The sequence below is a fragment of the Sinohyriopsis cumingii genome, chromosome 8 (genome assembly GCF_028554795.1).
Source record: "Sinohyriopsis cumingii isolate HCF-2022 chromosome 8, ASM2855479v2, whole genome shotgun sequence".
Classification (NCBI taxonomy): domain Eukaryota; kingdom Metazoa; phylum Mollusca; class Bivalvia; order Unionida; family Unionidae; genus Sinohyriopsis; species Sinohyriopsis cumingii.
Window position 1 is genome coordinate 53,275,871 of NC_142968.1, and position 17,058 is coordinate 53,292,928.

Consider the following 17,058-nt stretch of genomic DNA (forward strand, 5'->3'; position numbering starts at 1 on the left):
AGAGAGAGAGAGAGAGAGATAGATAAATAGAAAGAAAGATAGATAGATAGATAGATGGATAAATAGATAAATAGATAGATATATATAGATAGATATATAAATAGAAAGATAGATAGATAGATAGATAGATAGATAGATAGATAGATAGATATAGTTATAAAACGTATGGATATAATAGTCTTGAAAACAAAAGGAAACCGGACAAGAGAGAAAACACTGATAGAAAGTGAAAGTCCGATTTATTTTCAGTTGAAAGTATACGATAACGACAAAAGGATAGTGTCATATCAATCGAGGTTAATTTTTAATTTGATAACCCTCACCTCAGCTGTAGTTTCGCAGCAGAATATTTTCCTTCAATAGGTCATAGTCTGCTACAAAATACTAGTTTCATGTGCTGAAATGCGATAAGTCACATGTGCCTGAATTCTCACCGCTCCTATACAAATGGGCTCCTGGCCCGAGAGTACAGACTTTGAAATCATTGCCAGCTGGTTATTTCGAGTACTGTTCAGCAATATACCTTCTCTCAGCTTAGAATGATAAGATTGCCATTTATGCCAAAATAACTGTTACTAACTCATGTCACTTGTTAAGTTTAAGGTCGCTGTTTGTTTGTTTTTTTGCACAACAACACAAGTAGGCTATTTGTGCCTAGGCAACTGGATATATTGCCTTGCTCAGGGACACACGAAGATAGCTGTCTCAGACTGATACAATGACAGGCTTCAAACCTGCGTGTTTTTTTTGTCTTGAATGTGGCACGCTAACCACTGAGCCAATGAAACTCCCCATCTGCTGAGTATTGTACCAATTTAAGTGATTCTTCTTCTTCTTCTTCTTCTTCTTCTTCTTATTATTATTATTATTATTATTATTAGTAGTAGTAGTAGTAGTAGTAGCAGTAGTAGTAGTATTAATTTACATAGAGTATATGGTTTCTATTCCGCTTTTAGTGCTTCAGTTGCATGCAAGTCATTTTCCTCAGCAAGATATACTTCAATAGCACGAGCTAAATCATATATAATCCTGACATAGCTCAATAGGACTTGAAAGATCGCATATTGGAGTTATATACGTTAGATCTGTTTCCATTCTGGCTGTCTCATATTGACAACATTCTACAGAAACGTCAAAATGGCAGTGACTGTCTTCAGCACTCATGCTGACTTCATGCGGATGTTCAGCGCTTACGTTGTCATTTGCGTGATCAGAGACAGACATGGCAGCCTGAAATGTTGAAACATATTTCAATGATTTTATTATTTTAAAATACATCACGAATGTCATTTTGTTCTTGAAATAAATGAAAGTGTAGAAATATGATAAATAAAACGTTATGAATCAACCCATAATCTCCAGAATGTGTTGTGTTAGCTAAAGGGTAACTTAAGAAAATCGAACTGCAAATCTAAGAACAAAGAATGAAGTAATCTGATCCAATACATTTCCCGAATTCAAGCGCTAATAATAAGGATGTGTTACATAAACCAATATTACAGAATACCTTACAATTATTGACTCAGCCTCTGGTTCGTGCTGTTCTTGAACTTTTCTTAGAACGAGGTGAACATCGATTGCTGTAGAAGTGTATTGGCAGAGTGCTTTTTATAAAGGAAAAAGAAAATGAGCTCTTTTTATATTATGAAATCGGAATATTGTCTTTCGTTCCCTCTTTTCATCTATTGATCGAGCAATTTTAAAATTATCCAAGCTTGACGTACAATTTGAGGCATTGCACATATTGCTGGTTTTAAATTTAATTCAAAGGGATCAAATCTCAACAAGTCTTCTAAAATTTGCAAAATTACTTAGATACAAATTTCGATAAGTAATTCTTGTCACGGTTGCTTTGAGATGATATCATGGAACATGGAGAGAGATCGTTATGAAGAGAGTGTGTGTTTGTGTGTGTGTGTGTGTGTGTGTGAGAGAGAGAGAGAGAGAGAGAAAGAGAGAAAGATAGAGAGAGAAGGAGTGAAAAATAATATGTAGTCTATTATCAAAGACTATCCTTTCTATTATACTATAGAAAGGCTTTTATTGGACACCTATGCATGGGATCGTGAATAAATAACGACAAATTCTTTACATATAATCATTAAACACTGATTAACTAAGAATACACAAGTCAAGCAAAACTTAGGTGAAACTTGGTTACATATTGTTCTAAGAAATATTACTTAACTTTTTAAAGGGCGACGGGTTTTTGCCATATAGTTTAAATCAAAAATAGATATGTTGTATGTGCATTTCCTCTGCGAGACTAGAATGATATATCGTACAGAGAATACAACGTTTACAAGCAGAGACCGCGCTAATGCAATGGTTTCACTAAATATTAATAATTCGACTCGTCACTATTGTCGTCTATATATGTTTTAAACAATTGATACATATATTGGATGAAGGTGTAGCAACCATAAGCTTATCGTTAATTGATGCTTATTTCTGCCCAAATTTGTGTCCACGGCGAATCGCGGTCTCTCTAGTAAATTTAGTTACCGACTTCAGATACCAACTAAAAGCACAGCGAGCTCCTGTGGTAACGAATATCACCTACACTGTTATGAAGCTGAAAAGATTGTTTCTGTTTATCTATATTGGGTATATTTTATCATATACGCAGTAGCAGTATCGTAGCTCAGCAGAAAAATAAAATTTAAGGTAAAAAGTCTTACACAGATTCATGAGTTTAATAATATAATTAGTATTTATCGAATAAATTATTATTCCAAATAGTGTTGAAACACATCCGTTGCAGAGGGTACGAAGGCCTGCAAGGATATATAAACAATGTACAGTATTGTAGCCTTGTTTTTATCGAGTTTTCTTCTGCTTTTCAGTTAAGAATCTATCAGTTCAGTATAATATAATTAAATCAGTACATACTCCCTGACCTTCTCTCGTTTCTCCTAGGTTTGTTCTACTTCGTATTAACCAGAACTTTTATTTATATAGCAGTTGCTAACAACGAGAATGACAACCCGTCCATCACCGAAATCCATATAAGATAGCACTTGTTATGTGCAGGCATATACGTTACTCATTATTATCTTTTGACGTTATCTGCTGTAGCTTATTGAACATCTTTGCTTATTAAAAGGTCTCTAAATCCAATATAAGTGAGTTATATGTGTCCCTTATACGCCATTTCCTCGTATATTATTATGTTGAATAACTACCTGCTCAAAATTTAGGAGGGTAATAATTGTCAGCATTTGATGACCCTGCGGTGTAGTTAAACATAAAACAAGCTTTGGTTTTTCAGCAATTAAAGATTAATGAACATGCATTAAAATACTTTCATATCAAGGACATATAAGCTAAAAGGCCTTTAATCTGTTAAGTTATATAAAATGTTCAATGTAAATAATGCACCTAAAAGTATTTCAGTCAACCATTTTTAAACTAAAATTTACCACAATTATATACCAAAAATAGAAACTCAGTGTCAGTATTATTTTGGATTCATGCACATTTATGCAGATGTTATCTTAATAAGAAGGTGTTTGCCTATGTTTGAACATCTTTTGTTCATTGCATGAATTAGCAAAATTAAATCATATTTGATAGCTCGAATGTGGCGAATCCCAGACGGATGGACGGATTAAAGAAACATACTTAACAAACCTCAGAGATGCATAATTTCTCGATCACAAACATTTATTCGATTACAAAATGTTTAAATAACACAAACATATTTAGAAAACAAAACGAACAATATCAGTAAGTGAAAGTTTTAACGAAACTGTACCTAAAATCCACAATGGTTTCTCTTTGATATCTTGTTTTAATGATAAATTTTGTTTTAAAAAATGGAAGGCGCCATTAATATTGTATTCACTTGTAATCTTTAAGTTCGCGCTGGTTATCATAGGACCGTCATAACCTATCCATTTTTTGCACTTTTCCTGTTTGCATATACTGTTTTATTTACTAAATGTCAACCGCAGCAAGAACATTTATGAAATAAAATTATTTAACCAAGATAGTTTGGTTTTCTTGTAAAGTTATATGAATAAGGGCACATTTGGATAACAAGGTATCGCATGTATGCTACGAAATGGGCAAGACACAAAGCACAAAATGTTGGTGATGTTATGTGTAAATAATAAATTGCATGAGTCATTTTAATATGAAATAGATAGATACGTCTATTGTTCGATAGATAGAAGATCATCATTAATTGTTACCTCATTAATAACTTTGTACGTGTCTTCAATGAGTTCAATATTAACAACTCTTTTGTCTCCTTTTACACTTCCAAGCCATTGGAAAAGTCTGCAACAATTATTGCCTTGATTTTTGTTCTCTGAATCATCGCTGTTTAAATAGATTTCATTGGCATATGACGATGCCAAATTTTTTAAAGGCACGCTTTCTCGAATTTGATTTATTTTGGAAGCTTCTTTTGTCATTGCTGAAATGGGCATGAACATGTTATACTTTGATACGTTTGCTGGAGACTATTTCTTACCGTCTATACCGTTCACAAACAAAATAAAGATATAATTCGTTTAAGAAACACTCGATTACAAAAGATAGAATTAAGCAAATATTGTTATAGGCTCATATTTGTTAAATTAACTTTAGATTTATATTTTTCATACTGCACGGTTTCATATTGCATGTGTATCTAAAATTAGCAAATACGTCTCGTGAATTAGGAACTACTTAACGCTTATATAGTATGGGCTTTTGCTTTATTAGATTAGTTAGTGGATGAACTACATAAGCTGTTTCGTCCATTTGAGAGTATATAAAGTTAATTATCTAGACAGTTTCTGTATTACTTATGAACCTTTCAAGCAAGAAAGAAATGAGCGTGATATTAGCAATATCCACAAGAAACGTCAGAAATCCAATATTGAAAATACAATTCTGATCAGTTAAATAATTACTTATGTGAAATGATCGTAACCGTTCGCACATAGAATGGTTCAGAATATAATCAGAATTTCCTGGGTCTATATAAATAGCACATAAAAGTAATATGGGACTAAGGGCTATCATCTGAAGGTTTTGGTAGAAAACTGAGCACCCTAGAGCCGAGGTGCGAAGGCGACGAAGAAGTCTTTTTTTTTCCTCTGGTTGAATCGACTGTCACACAACAGATGGTTTGCCAATCTCCCAGTTCAACGTTTTTGATGCAATGTTAGGGTAGCGTTGGAATTCGTACATGTTATGTACACAGTTAGGGTCCCTCCCACAAAGAGCATGCAAGTGACATGGCATAAACATAGATTTACTTTAACTGGTAATAACTACGGCTACACATTATTGGATATTGAATTTCCTCAAAATGTACTTTACACGATCGTATTGCAAATCCGAGGTATATGAACCATTCCAATGATCTCAAAACCTGATACACATATTAAATTTATACTTTAATTTCGACTATATTTCCAACATAAATCATGTTTTCGTTGCTACACTCAAAACGAAATGAATGTGATATAACAAAACGTCGTATAATATTGTCAATTACAAGAATTCGTATTTTCCCCACAATATGATTCCACACGATCAATAACAGAACACAAACACAGGTACAGTTTATGGCAGTCCTTCCACTGTTTGAGGTTTATGTAAGATACACCATCAGACGGAATTAACCAGACTAATAAATGCAGTCAATCAAAAGAAACATGGATATGCATCGACAGTAAAATAAATTTCATCCATTCCAGATTTACTAGAAAAAATATTGAAATCCGCATTCATTCTCAAACTTTAAATTGTAAGTATACCAAAACGATCAATACTTTATAAACTATGTGTGAGCATGCAATAAACTTCAAAGATCGATAGTCGGTGCAAAGTTCGCTTTACTTTCGTGACTGTAGATTGATGAATCTGCGGTTGTGTATTTGTTTCAGAATACAGCATAAAATCAATTACTTTGTTTCTTGTAGTGTGTTATTTGTACCATTACGCCTAAGGTAGAAAAACCAAATGAGTCTATAATAACAAAATAAACCAATATGTAGGGAAAATATGAACTTGTTTATCGGAATAATATTGGAGAGCGCCTCAGTAAAGCATCGGATATTACTAAAATGAGAGGGAACGTTTTTCAAAAGGACGATCAAATGCAAAATGCGTTTTGCTCATGCACCTCATACATGTACGTGGGAAACAGTTGTGCATATGTTTCAACTTCTACGAATGGTTTCATTCTTATGTACTTTATTATACTTATTATCTGGACATTTCTGTGAAAGTAAATTGTTTAATCTAACGTAAGTAAATTCTTATTTACATACTACGTTCAGCGTATTTTCCCTCCTTGCAAAATCATACTCGCCAAAGTGTCATAGCAGAGACGTATTACATATGTTTAGAATTATACATTATACCTGACACAAGAATAGTATAACCTGCAATGATGTGTATAGAAAAGAAGCCGAATAAGCAATGCAGATGCTGTCGCATGGAATTTATCCCATATGGGCAGGAAGGACATTTTACCTGCGGTTTGGTATTATAAACCCATTTATGCGTTGTGTAAAGTAACTAAGTTACAGCATGCAAATCAGCTAAATGTATCCAGCTCATAAAGCTAGAATCGGACAAACTAAGTATGTTACCAGAGACCACTTAACTTGGAAACAATTTAGCTGGCGAAAATTTCGAGAGTTTTTGCTTTTAATGCCAACATTTTTCATTCTCATTTGGAGAGAGAATTTATGCTATATATGCTATGTATTTAGATCTTGTAAATCAATTATATGTAGACACATGCATGCTTAAAAGAGGAAGATAATCGTACCCGATCTGCTTAATGCGACTTTACACCTCTGCCTGAACAAAATTAGAACTCCACTGATGATCAAGGAAATGGCAACACTTACTAGTCCAACCCCAATACGCGGTCCTAGTAGACCTGGAAGGAAAGACAAATATTCATTGTTTCGAAGCTTGCATGTTGGGATACAACCATGAAATAAATACAACAAAATGGACATAATGACGATTGTTTGCCATGTTATACGTGATACAATTCGCAATCTTGCAGGGAGATACCTTAGAATAGATGCACTTGTATGATCCACAATATTCATAATTATTTCACAACTATAAATGACTCTAATTTGATTGCTAAACACATATATGCGTTTCATGGTCTGGTGCTTGAATCTATGTTTCTGCTCATTGTGCTATGCTAAAGCATTATAGTAAATACACTAATAATACTTATCATTGAAAACTTGCTGCACAAAATTATTTCCGTTGATAGGTTTGGTACTGGATTGAGCTGAAATGAAATCAAACGGTAAATCAAACTTTCATTGACCCAATCAATATAAATCAATCCATTTTTAATATTTATATATTCAGAACAATATCTTAAAACTGGAAAAAGATTACACAGATTGCACAAAAATGTCATATTTATACTGGAAAGTTGTACAGAAGCAATAATGAATATATTCAGGTGTGTATGTATATATTCGTGCAATATATGCATCGGATGATTCAAAATATACCCACTGAATATAACATTTAAACACAAGTCCGAAAATAAAACTTTAAGTCATCGCAAAAGGTACGCAACACAAGCGATTATGAAAAGCAAGTGGATCACCAAGGCGACGGACATATACTTCTCGGGAAACGACACATACCATATAATACCATATAACATAAAATCTGGTTTTATTATGGTACAGAAATGAATCGGATAAAACACTAAAGATGCATTACCAGGAAGTAGATAAATAAAACATTATTGTTAAAATTCAGAAATATTTTAAATATTGGTCTCTGGAACATAAATAAAGGAAATGATTTAAAGATTTCATGCATGTCAGACGCAAAGTTTGCACATTTAAGATCAAAGTAATCAAATGATGAAATACTCAAATACTTTTGATAAATCGTTTACAATTTGTAAAAATTTCAAAAAGTCCAGCTGAGTGCCACTAATTTTAAGGTCTGATAGAATTTAACGTTATAGGAGAAAGAGTTCTTAAAAATTGTAATAACATACAAATCAAGTAAAGACAAACTCAAAATGATCATCTATATGCTACTAAATTTCCCCTAAGTGTTTCACCACAATATATAGTTAGAATGCGGGCGTGTTTATTATATTTGTGCGGTAACTGGGTCACTTTTATTAGCACACATTACAGTCGCAACTACTTTGCCAAGGTTTGTTATCAAATATTTTCTAGAGAGTCACTATAATTCACGAAAACTTGGCGGGATTTCATCGTGACACATTAGTAGATTTCGAAAACATTAAGGATATAAACGAAATGACACTATATGAACATGGGGAATTTTACGTAATTCTTCCATTTCGTAAACAAGACCCTCTTGATACAAGGGGAATGTTTGATATAAAAACATCCCTAGGCGTAACATTGATGTAAAACCATAGGCATAATAGTGGATGTCAGTATGGGTATGTAAGTGAACTATCCATGATTCTCCAGTATGAGTATTTGTGCAGGAAATGTTTCTTTCTCGACACGCAAATGCCCTTTAGCGAAAAAGTTGCTGTTTGTGCCAAACCTCTTTCATATCAAACCTCTTTACTATCGCCAAAGAAAAAACAAAACTTGGTTGTCCAATATATTGTCAAATTTTTATTCTTTATTCCTTTCTTACATAAGAATTTCTTCTTCTTGACATTCGTTCGTCTACGCGAGACGATGGTGTAGCTTCAGGAAAAACTGTTGTTTCGCATTCTTCGTGGCTCTATTTTCAGCGTGCTTTATGTTATTGTTTTCCTTGCCTTTTTGAACACACAGTCTGACATCTAGGCGCTAGGTGGAGCGGTCGTTAGCACAACTCTCCCCGTCGTTGACGTTGATGTTGGCCGTTTTCATATAATTCTTACAAACGCCTTTGTAACGCATATGTTTCCATCCATTTGGTCGTGCGCCGTCTGCTAGTTCACTGTATAGCAGGTCCTTAGGAATGCAGCCTGGGTCCATTTTCTTGACGTGGCCGAGCCAGCAAAGGCGCACCTCTGCGAGAATACAGAAAATGTTGATCATGTTGGCGTGTCCAGAACCTCTATGTTGGGTACTTTATCCTGCCACTGGATATGCAGAAGACACTACAGTCATCTCAGGTATAAGCTGTTGAGTTTCCTTTCTCGTCTCGCATATGTCGTCCATGTCTCGATGCTGTAAAGGAGCGTGTTGAGCATGCAGGCATAGTAGACGCGCAATTTGGTCTTTCCAGTGAGGTTGGGGTTGTTCCAGACAGTCTGATTCAGTCTTGCCATCACTGTTGCTGCCTTGGCAATCCTGCTGTTCAACTTAGAGTCAATGAAAAGTAAGCTGGAGATGGTGGACCCGAGGTATGTGAAGTTTTCAACAACTTCCAAGTTGTAGCCCTCGATGGTGATGGAGGGAGGGGAGTCATCCTAGATCTCCATGACGTTCATTTTCTTCAAAGGGATGGTCAATCCAACTTCCTTACAGGCGTGGGAGAGGTGGCATACCAGCAGTGCAGTGCATCTTCCGTGTGTGATGTCAAGGCTGCATCGGCGGCGAAGAGCAGTTGACGGATGTGGACATATGTGACTTTAATCTTAGTACGGAAACGGGCGATGTTGAACATCTTGCCGTTAGCCCTGCTATGAATCTACACTACCTCGCTGCAGTCCTTGAAGGATTACTGGAACGTCATGGAGAAGAAGATTGCAAAGACCGTTTGCGTAATGACGCAGCCATGCTTCACTCCGCTGAAAACTAGGAAAACTAGGAAGGCCTCCGATGTTGCATCAATAAAGCACACGTGACGAGACGACAACGAGTAGTCGAGGTGGGTAGGAGACAGCCGATCTGCAGGAGCCTAAAGAGTCCGCAAAGATTGACCAGGTCAAACGTATTCGTTATGTGTAGGAAGTCGTAGTGAGACGACCATGTTCACTGTTGACTGGTCGCCTTGAAAAACTCGGAAGGCTAGGGTCTGCAAGCGCTCCAAGACGACACAGGTGAAAGCCTTTCCGACGATGCTGAAGAGGGATATGCCCAGGTAGTTTTTGCAGCCGCTACGTTCTACTTTGTTTTTGTACTAATTGTTTTTGTACTAATTGACGATGTTGGCGCCACGGATGTGCAGGGGATGTATCCCTGTTCTCAGCAGAGGCAGAGGAATACATGCAGGCGCATGATCAGTGATGATTTCAGGCTCTGGAAGATTTTGTTACACTGAACCGTACAATAGGGTGTCTTTTGGAAGAACTAGAACTCTCAATTACAAATACACGATGAAACTTAAGAAGTTCAAGATCCTAAGCCCTGCATATAAATCGTCTGCGTTATTAATGACTAATTTGAATTTATATAAGATGAGTTTGTTACTGTTTAAAACCTCCAATACGGATTTAATTTAATATTCCTCCTGAATGAAAACCATCTAAATATGCGACATAACTAAAAAAATTAACAATTCAAAGACGAATTTTGACATTGCCGATGAAAAAATGCCCTCCAGATGAATCCGGTTTTACGTCCTACAGACACTGAAACGTTATCGTACAGATATGTCCTCACTTTTTCAATACTAAGAAAATCAACACGTCGTGCTCTGTTCTATTGCTAAGTCGTCGATGATATGAAACAGGTACAGTCGGAATCTATCTGAACTTGATACCTATCCTTCCATGCGCTACTTTTGATATTGAATTGATGAATTGATGAAGAGTTGTTTCTGCAGTTCAGTTTTTATCGGGCAGCAGGTACCAGTTCAGTGACAACATTTACGTTCATAAATGTATTGAAGGAATTTCATGCCCGAGAATACTCTAGTAATTTTACCGTCTCAATCGTAACATTTCGTTTGTTATTTTACTCGTGCGAAATGCGACTAAATTTTAAACAACAAAAATGGTGGAGAGAAACAGATCGGGCCATATTCCATGGATGAGTAGTACTATCCTGCTCTGCCGCATTTGTTTCAAGTAAACAATCTTTTTCTTACATCGTACATGTTCCGAAATCTATAATCAAGGTTAAACTCCTCCTCACCATGACGAAGACAGATCATTGAAAGGACACTAAGTGGAAGAGCGTACAATTGTGAATTAAATCTCAAATACTTATAAAAGTTCTAACACAAGACCAAAAGCACGAAATTCGATTTGCAATCCAAATATATTCCGAATAAATTATGATATTGAATGCGTTGATGTGTATGCAGTCTCGAATGTGCTAGCGTAGCAATGACAAGGAATGTGGCGATATGTTAACAGTATTTCGATGTACCACAATACAATACTCCAGAATGTCCTAGTTTGAATTTTGATATAATTCCAATAGTTATGAAATTAATGTAGTCCAAACATTTTATTAAGCACTTTGAAATTCAACGAATAATAGTTTGAGTAAATTAATGCACCCAAATTAAAAAGGGAACACAACGATACCAATAAATATGCTTCGGATGTTAAGGCAAGGACAAGTAATTTGCCAAGTATACAGGATTTATAAACAAGATATAAAACAAGGAGAGAGAGAGCGGGAGAGAGAGAGAGAGAGAGAGAGAGAGAGAGAGAGAGAGAGAGAGAGAGAGAGAGTTGTTGTTGCATGTTTTCTTAACGCCATTTTTCAGCACAAGATAGGCTATATATGGCGGCCAGTATTAATGGTGAAGGAAGAACCCAGGAAATCCCCGGAAAGAACCACCGACCCTCGAGAAGCTACTGGCAAGCTTTCTCACATACCCACATTGGCCGAATCCGAGACTCGAACCTACGCAGACAGAGGTGAGATGGCAGTGATCCGTAACGGAGAGCGCTTTAGACCACTCAGCCACTCGGGGCCCCGAGAGAGAGAGAGAGAGAGAGAGAGCCGTACGTCAAGGTCAAGTAGAAAGTACATATATAAATAACATATCTTTATGGACAAAGTCAACAAACCGTATATATTAAATGTACGCCACAGGGGAATATTTTGTTTCAGGTTATTGGTTTCTCAAACGGAAGAAGAGATCGAGTGGGTATTCAACTTGATTTCATACCTCAGAAGAAAAATATTTTAATCAAGGGTACCATTCTATAGAAGGCATCGACTTAGAACACATGAAGCTGAAGACAATGATAAATGTGTGTGTGTGTATGTATGTGTGTGTGTTTGTGTGTGCGTGTGTGTGATGGTGTATATGCATACAGAACAATCATTATCATAAACTTATTTTATTTGACACTTTCGAGAAACTATACTTATATAGTGTGTAATCAGGCGAAACTGCTATTTTTTATACTCTCTCTCTCTCTCTCTCTCTCTCTCTTTCTCTCTCTCTCTCTCTCTCTCTCTCTCTCTCTCTCTCTCTCTCTCTCTCTCTCTCTCTCTCTATATATATATATATATATATATATATATATATATATATATAAACTGGTATTATTTATAGAAGAACATTCTTTCACGGAAAGGTAGATTCGGGGATAAAGGTATGTTGCAATATCAGCGATTAAAAGACAGTGACTGAATAAGACAAAAAGAACAATATACTTACAAATATTTAATCTGTATGGATCACTCTCAAATCCAACTCCGGATGACTTACATTTGTAAATGTTGTACAGATCATCAGGTGTTAAATTCTGTATAGCAAGAATCGTGTTGTTTTGAGAATATTTGCCATTGCTTTCTATCATAGATCCATTGAGGCTCCAGGAAATCTTTTCTGTGGATATATTTAGGGAATTGCACTGTAACTCTATGTACAAATCGACATGTAGAACCATAGTTATCCAAGGAGGGGTTCCTTCATCTAGAAAAATGCAAAACATACGAATAATGAGGATGACTGAAGCTATAGAAAATCAAACACTAGCGGCTTCATTTGCAAAATGATTAATTATCTGTAGTCGTTATGCAATTGTTCTTGTACAGAATATCCACTTGTCATATTGAACTTTTTTAAATTTATTTTCTTCTCATGAATTTTTTAAGCGTATCTTTATAAAACTTTGGGAAAGAGATGTTTCAATGTCTTTAGCAGAATTAGGAAAGATTTGTTGAAGGTCTTACATTGTAGACAAAATCGGACAAAGTAATTAAATTAGCATTGCAGTTTCCATGAATTAATATAAACAATATCACTCAAATGCTGAAATTCTGCAAATGTTAAATTATACGTTTGGCTCAGAGATACATTGTTAGTGCATTGAACTTAAATAATCAGGCATGCGGTTTATACGTACGATCGTCAATTAAATTCTTCATCATAAAGTATGAATTATTTGTTTGACCTAAGATGTTTATATATGCTTGAAATATGATTCAACCAGTTTACGGGTGATAGGGTTACAAAGGTAATTAGGACGGTAAATATAAATCCTGGACAAATTGAGTTAAAGAGGTGTTTGTACAAAACAAACGAAACCTTTTTGAAACGATTAAATACGAAATACATAAGTTAGATCGTACTTCTTTGTATACATGTTTTCTGACACGAACAGCTACCGAGAGACATGCTTTCAGGTTCTCAATTATAAACTTTGATTATAAAATTAGCATTAAATGTCTTTATTAATTATCAATTTTAACTACCTTAAACTGACAAATCCATATAATTCTAGTAAAATGAACACTTGCACTGTTGTAATTAACGAACAACTGATGAAATCCAAGGTTTATGCAACATACCAATTTGTAGAGTGACACTATCGTTGAAGTCCTCTGAATCCCATGATCGTTCCAACTTGTATATGCCAGCATCTTTTCTTGTAACGTTTGAAATGGTAACAGTAACAGTTACCGTTTCGAAGGTACCGTTGTTTACGTAAACTTGTATTCTTTCATCTTTTCTATGCCAGACGATGTGATTTTTAACTGGCCATACAACCAGAACAAATGACGAGTTACGACTAATACGTATAGGATTCCTGTTTGTATTGTTGTATGTCCATGATAAAGACACGTTTCTACCTAAAATACCTTTCACAGTCCTTCCTTCTGAGACCAAAGGAAATGTTATGCTGGAAGCTAAAAGATAGAAGAACAACATATTTCTTTGTACTTAAATGTATTGATATTGTCAGCTAATACTGTATGATACTATAGCATCAAACTGAACTAGTAATGTTGTTTATTTTCCATGTTTTGAATAAATAATAATCGTTGGATAATTGACAATATCATTGATCATTCTACAAAAGACGCATGTCGCAAAATGAGAACAAGCGTTTCAAATTTGAAAAAGAATGGATCACAAAAATAAATTATATCGAGGAAAATGCCTCGAAAACCATACATTCTCCAACTTCAGTACTTAGATTAACGTCTGAAGTCCAATGTACAATATTCTTTGATAAATAAGAACATAATGCTCAGTATTTCCGGAACGTCATCCGTTAATAATTATTTATTTAAAATTGTAATATGCGATAGAGTCGGAAATGTATGTGATATTGTTTATTGGTCATGGACACAAAACGAAACAAACTCAGACATTTCTTGTACAGTACAGAACATTTTTAAATAGTTTTAATAGATATCATCCATAAGAAACTAAATTATATATATATATATATATATATATATATATATATATATATATATATATATATATATATATATATATATTCGTCATCCACAATCATTGCTACTAAATAGAACAACTAATGCTAATGATGATAACATTATTTGCATTTTATTGTTATTTTAGTTTTAGTTACAGTAGTGCGAGTAAAGCAACAATAGTAGTAATGCTTGAAGCATGTTAAACTAAATGACGAATATCTAGGGATGAGGAAAGTACTAAGCTTAAATCCTATTTAAGTAACATGATAGATCAACACCTTTGTAGTCCCATTCATACCGTGCACTACAGTCATTATCGTCTAGAGTGAAGATTAATTTCAAAGAATAGACGTAAACATAAGAATATGAATATCATTATATTTAGTGAACAATTATCATGGAAAGCTCTAAATATTCTATACATCACCAATACTATTAGAGTGGAGATGAACTTTAAAGGCAGAGAAAACAAATTTTAGGAAAACACACTCTCTGAAAAATTGAAAACGATTTGATAGCAATGGATCTTGCATAATGCTTGATAACAAAATTATCGCTGAATGAAAATAATGAGTATAAAGAGAAAATGCGTACACAGAAAACGTTAGAAATGTTGGTGAAAGCAATGCAATTGTCAGTTATAAAAGCAGACTTAGAACAGCTTTTTTCAATGAAGATTGGTTCGGTGTGGAGACCTGAGGTGAAAGGCATTTATTAGTGATTGATTATGCATTTATTTTTGTTGAAGTTTTGCCACCGATCTGAGATTGGATAGGAGGCTTAGACTTTACGCGCCTTGTTCTCCTGCCTATAACGGTACACGCACCAACAAGCGATCGTTGGAAAAGTAACAAACGCTCAAGAAAACATGCGGTAGCTGTCAGGAATATCGGTATAACATAAAGTACTTAAATCACACATTAGAACACAACAAACATTTTGTCTTGAAGATATAATTTATATTTCGAAATATACGTTTCAGACGCGTTATGAAGCAACAATATTTATATGAAATGATCTCGAAATCACAGTTACATCGACAATGATGGTAATAATTATGAACATCACACGTATTATTTTTGATCTTATATTTTTGCTCACCATTAAGTATTATGGAGATGATATTTCCAGTCATTGCCTTCTAACCATAAATAGATAAATAAATAATGTACTCACACTAGACTAGCAACGCGCAACAGGACATTCACGATCAAGAACGTGAATGCTGTTGAGATATGATTTAGAGTTACTATGGTACAATCCAGATAATGATGATACCAAACAAGAGCTTCGTTTTTATTCAATTTGGATGCAATTTGGGAAGCTTTTTATGGAAAGGAATGATGTCTCAAATATCGGTACATGTGACGTATCAGCAGTAGTAGTATAGGATTTTACCAATAGTCACATGTTCTAATGATAACAAGCAACAGACAATGCGATCCTGAATTTCGTTGTCTCAGTTCGTCTATGTTCATACCATGAGGTTCAGGTTGTTGGCTTGTACGTTTTCCAATGTGGCAGGGCAAAACCCGAGTATCACAGAAACAAAGGGAATGTGACAGTAAGAGGATACATTTGAAAGTCACACACACACACAAACAATCACACACACAAACACACAGACACACACACACACAGATATACATATCCATCTATCTCTCTCTCTCTCTCTCTCTTTCTATATATATATATATATATATATATATATATATATATATGACCATGGGAAAGAACGTATTCAATTTAAACATAAATATTAATGATATCATACATGTTGATACAATTTTATAGCTTATTTTGATAATATCTTTAAAATGTCAATACTATACAGTTAATATCTTTAGAGTATGCTATGCTAGCAAACAATCCCAGTATTAATTCAAGTCTAAAACAGTATAAAAAGTGTACAAATTAAATGTCAATTCTGGTTCATTACATTATGGGTGATACAATACGTGTGTAATGGTGGAATTATTTGGTTTAGCATTTGTGGCATTGGCCATTAACAAAATTACAAAATTGTGTAATTATTTTTCTTTTGATTTAATTTTTCTGGTCAAGTCTCCTGTACAAATCACTCCATCTTGTTGTTCTAGCAAGACCGTTTGTATTTCGTGCAGTTTTGAATTATATTTTATCTGACCTATACTAGCATTCTCCAAAACATACTCCCGAACTGCATCAGTATGTTCTTGGCGCTGTCGTATTATTTGCACATATACTGTCTACCAAGAGTTTATACTTAGTTTGAATTGGATTGATTTAAATGCAGCCATTGGAATTGAAACATAGTTACACAATTCGTGTAAAACGTTTGTTGTGACAACAAATTTACAATACTGGGGTTTGATGTTCCAAGAAATAATAGCAGGACTGTTAATGCAAGAAAAACAATTGGTTTAAATATATACCGTAACTCCGCTTCCTTGTTTATATTTTCGTATATTTTGTTCTTATTGGTGTATGATATCCAACCAATGACAGAGTCTCGTTTACATTCGAATCGAATTATATTCCAGCAAGCCCGATATCAAACTGACCCAATGTGTCTCTG

At 34.7% G+C, this 17,058-nt stretch overlaps 1 long non-coding RNA gene across 1 annotated transcript; it reads right to left on the reverse strand.

Moving 5' to 3' along the window:
- Nucleotides 1-222: 222 nt before the first annotated feature.
- LOC149793533 (uncharacterized) lies at nt 223-14,223 on the reverse strand. The gene is made up of 5 exons (XR_016422570.1): nt 13,626-14,223; nt 12,490-12,747; nt 6,779-7,264; nt 4,197-4,423; nt 223-1,230 (listed from the first exon to the last, which is right to left on the reverse strand). It is a non-coding gene; the product is annotated as an uncharacterized LOC149793533 (long non-coding RNA).
- Between the last annotated feature and the right edge of the window lie 2,835 nt (nt 14,224-17,058).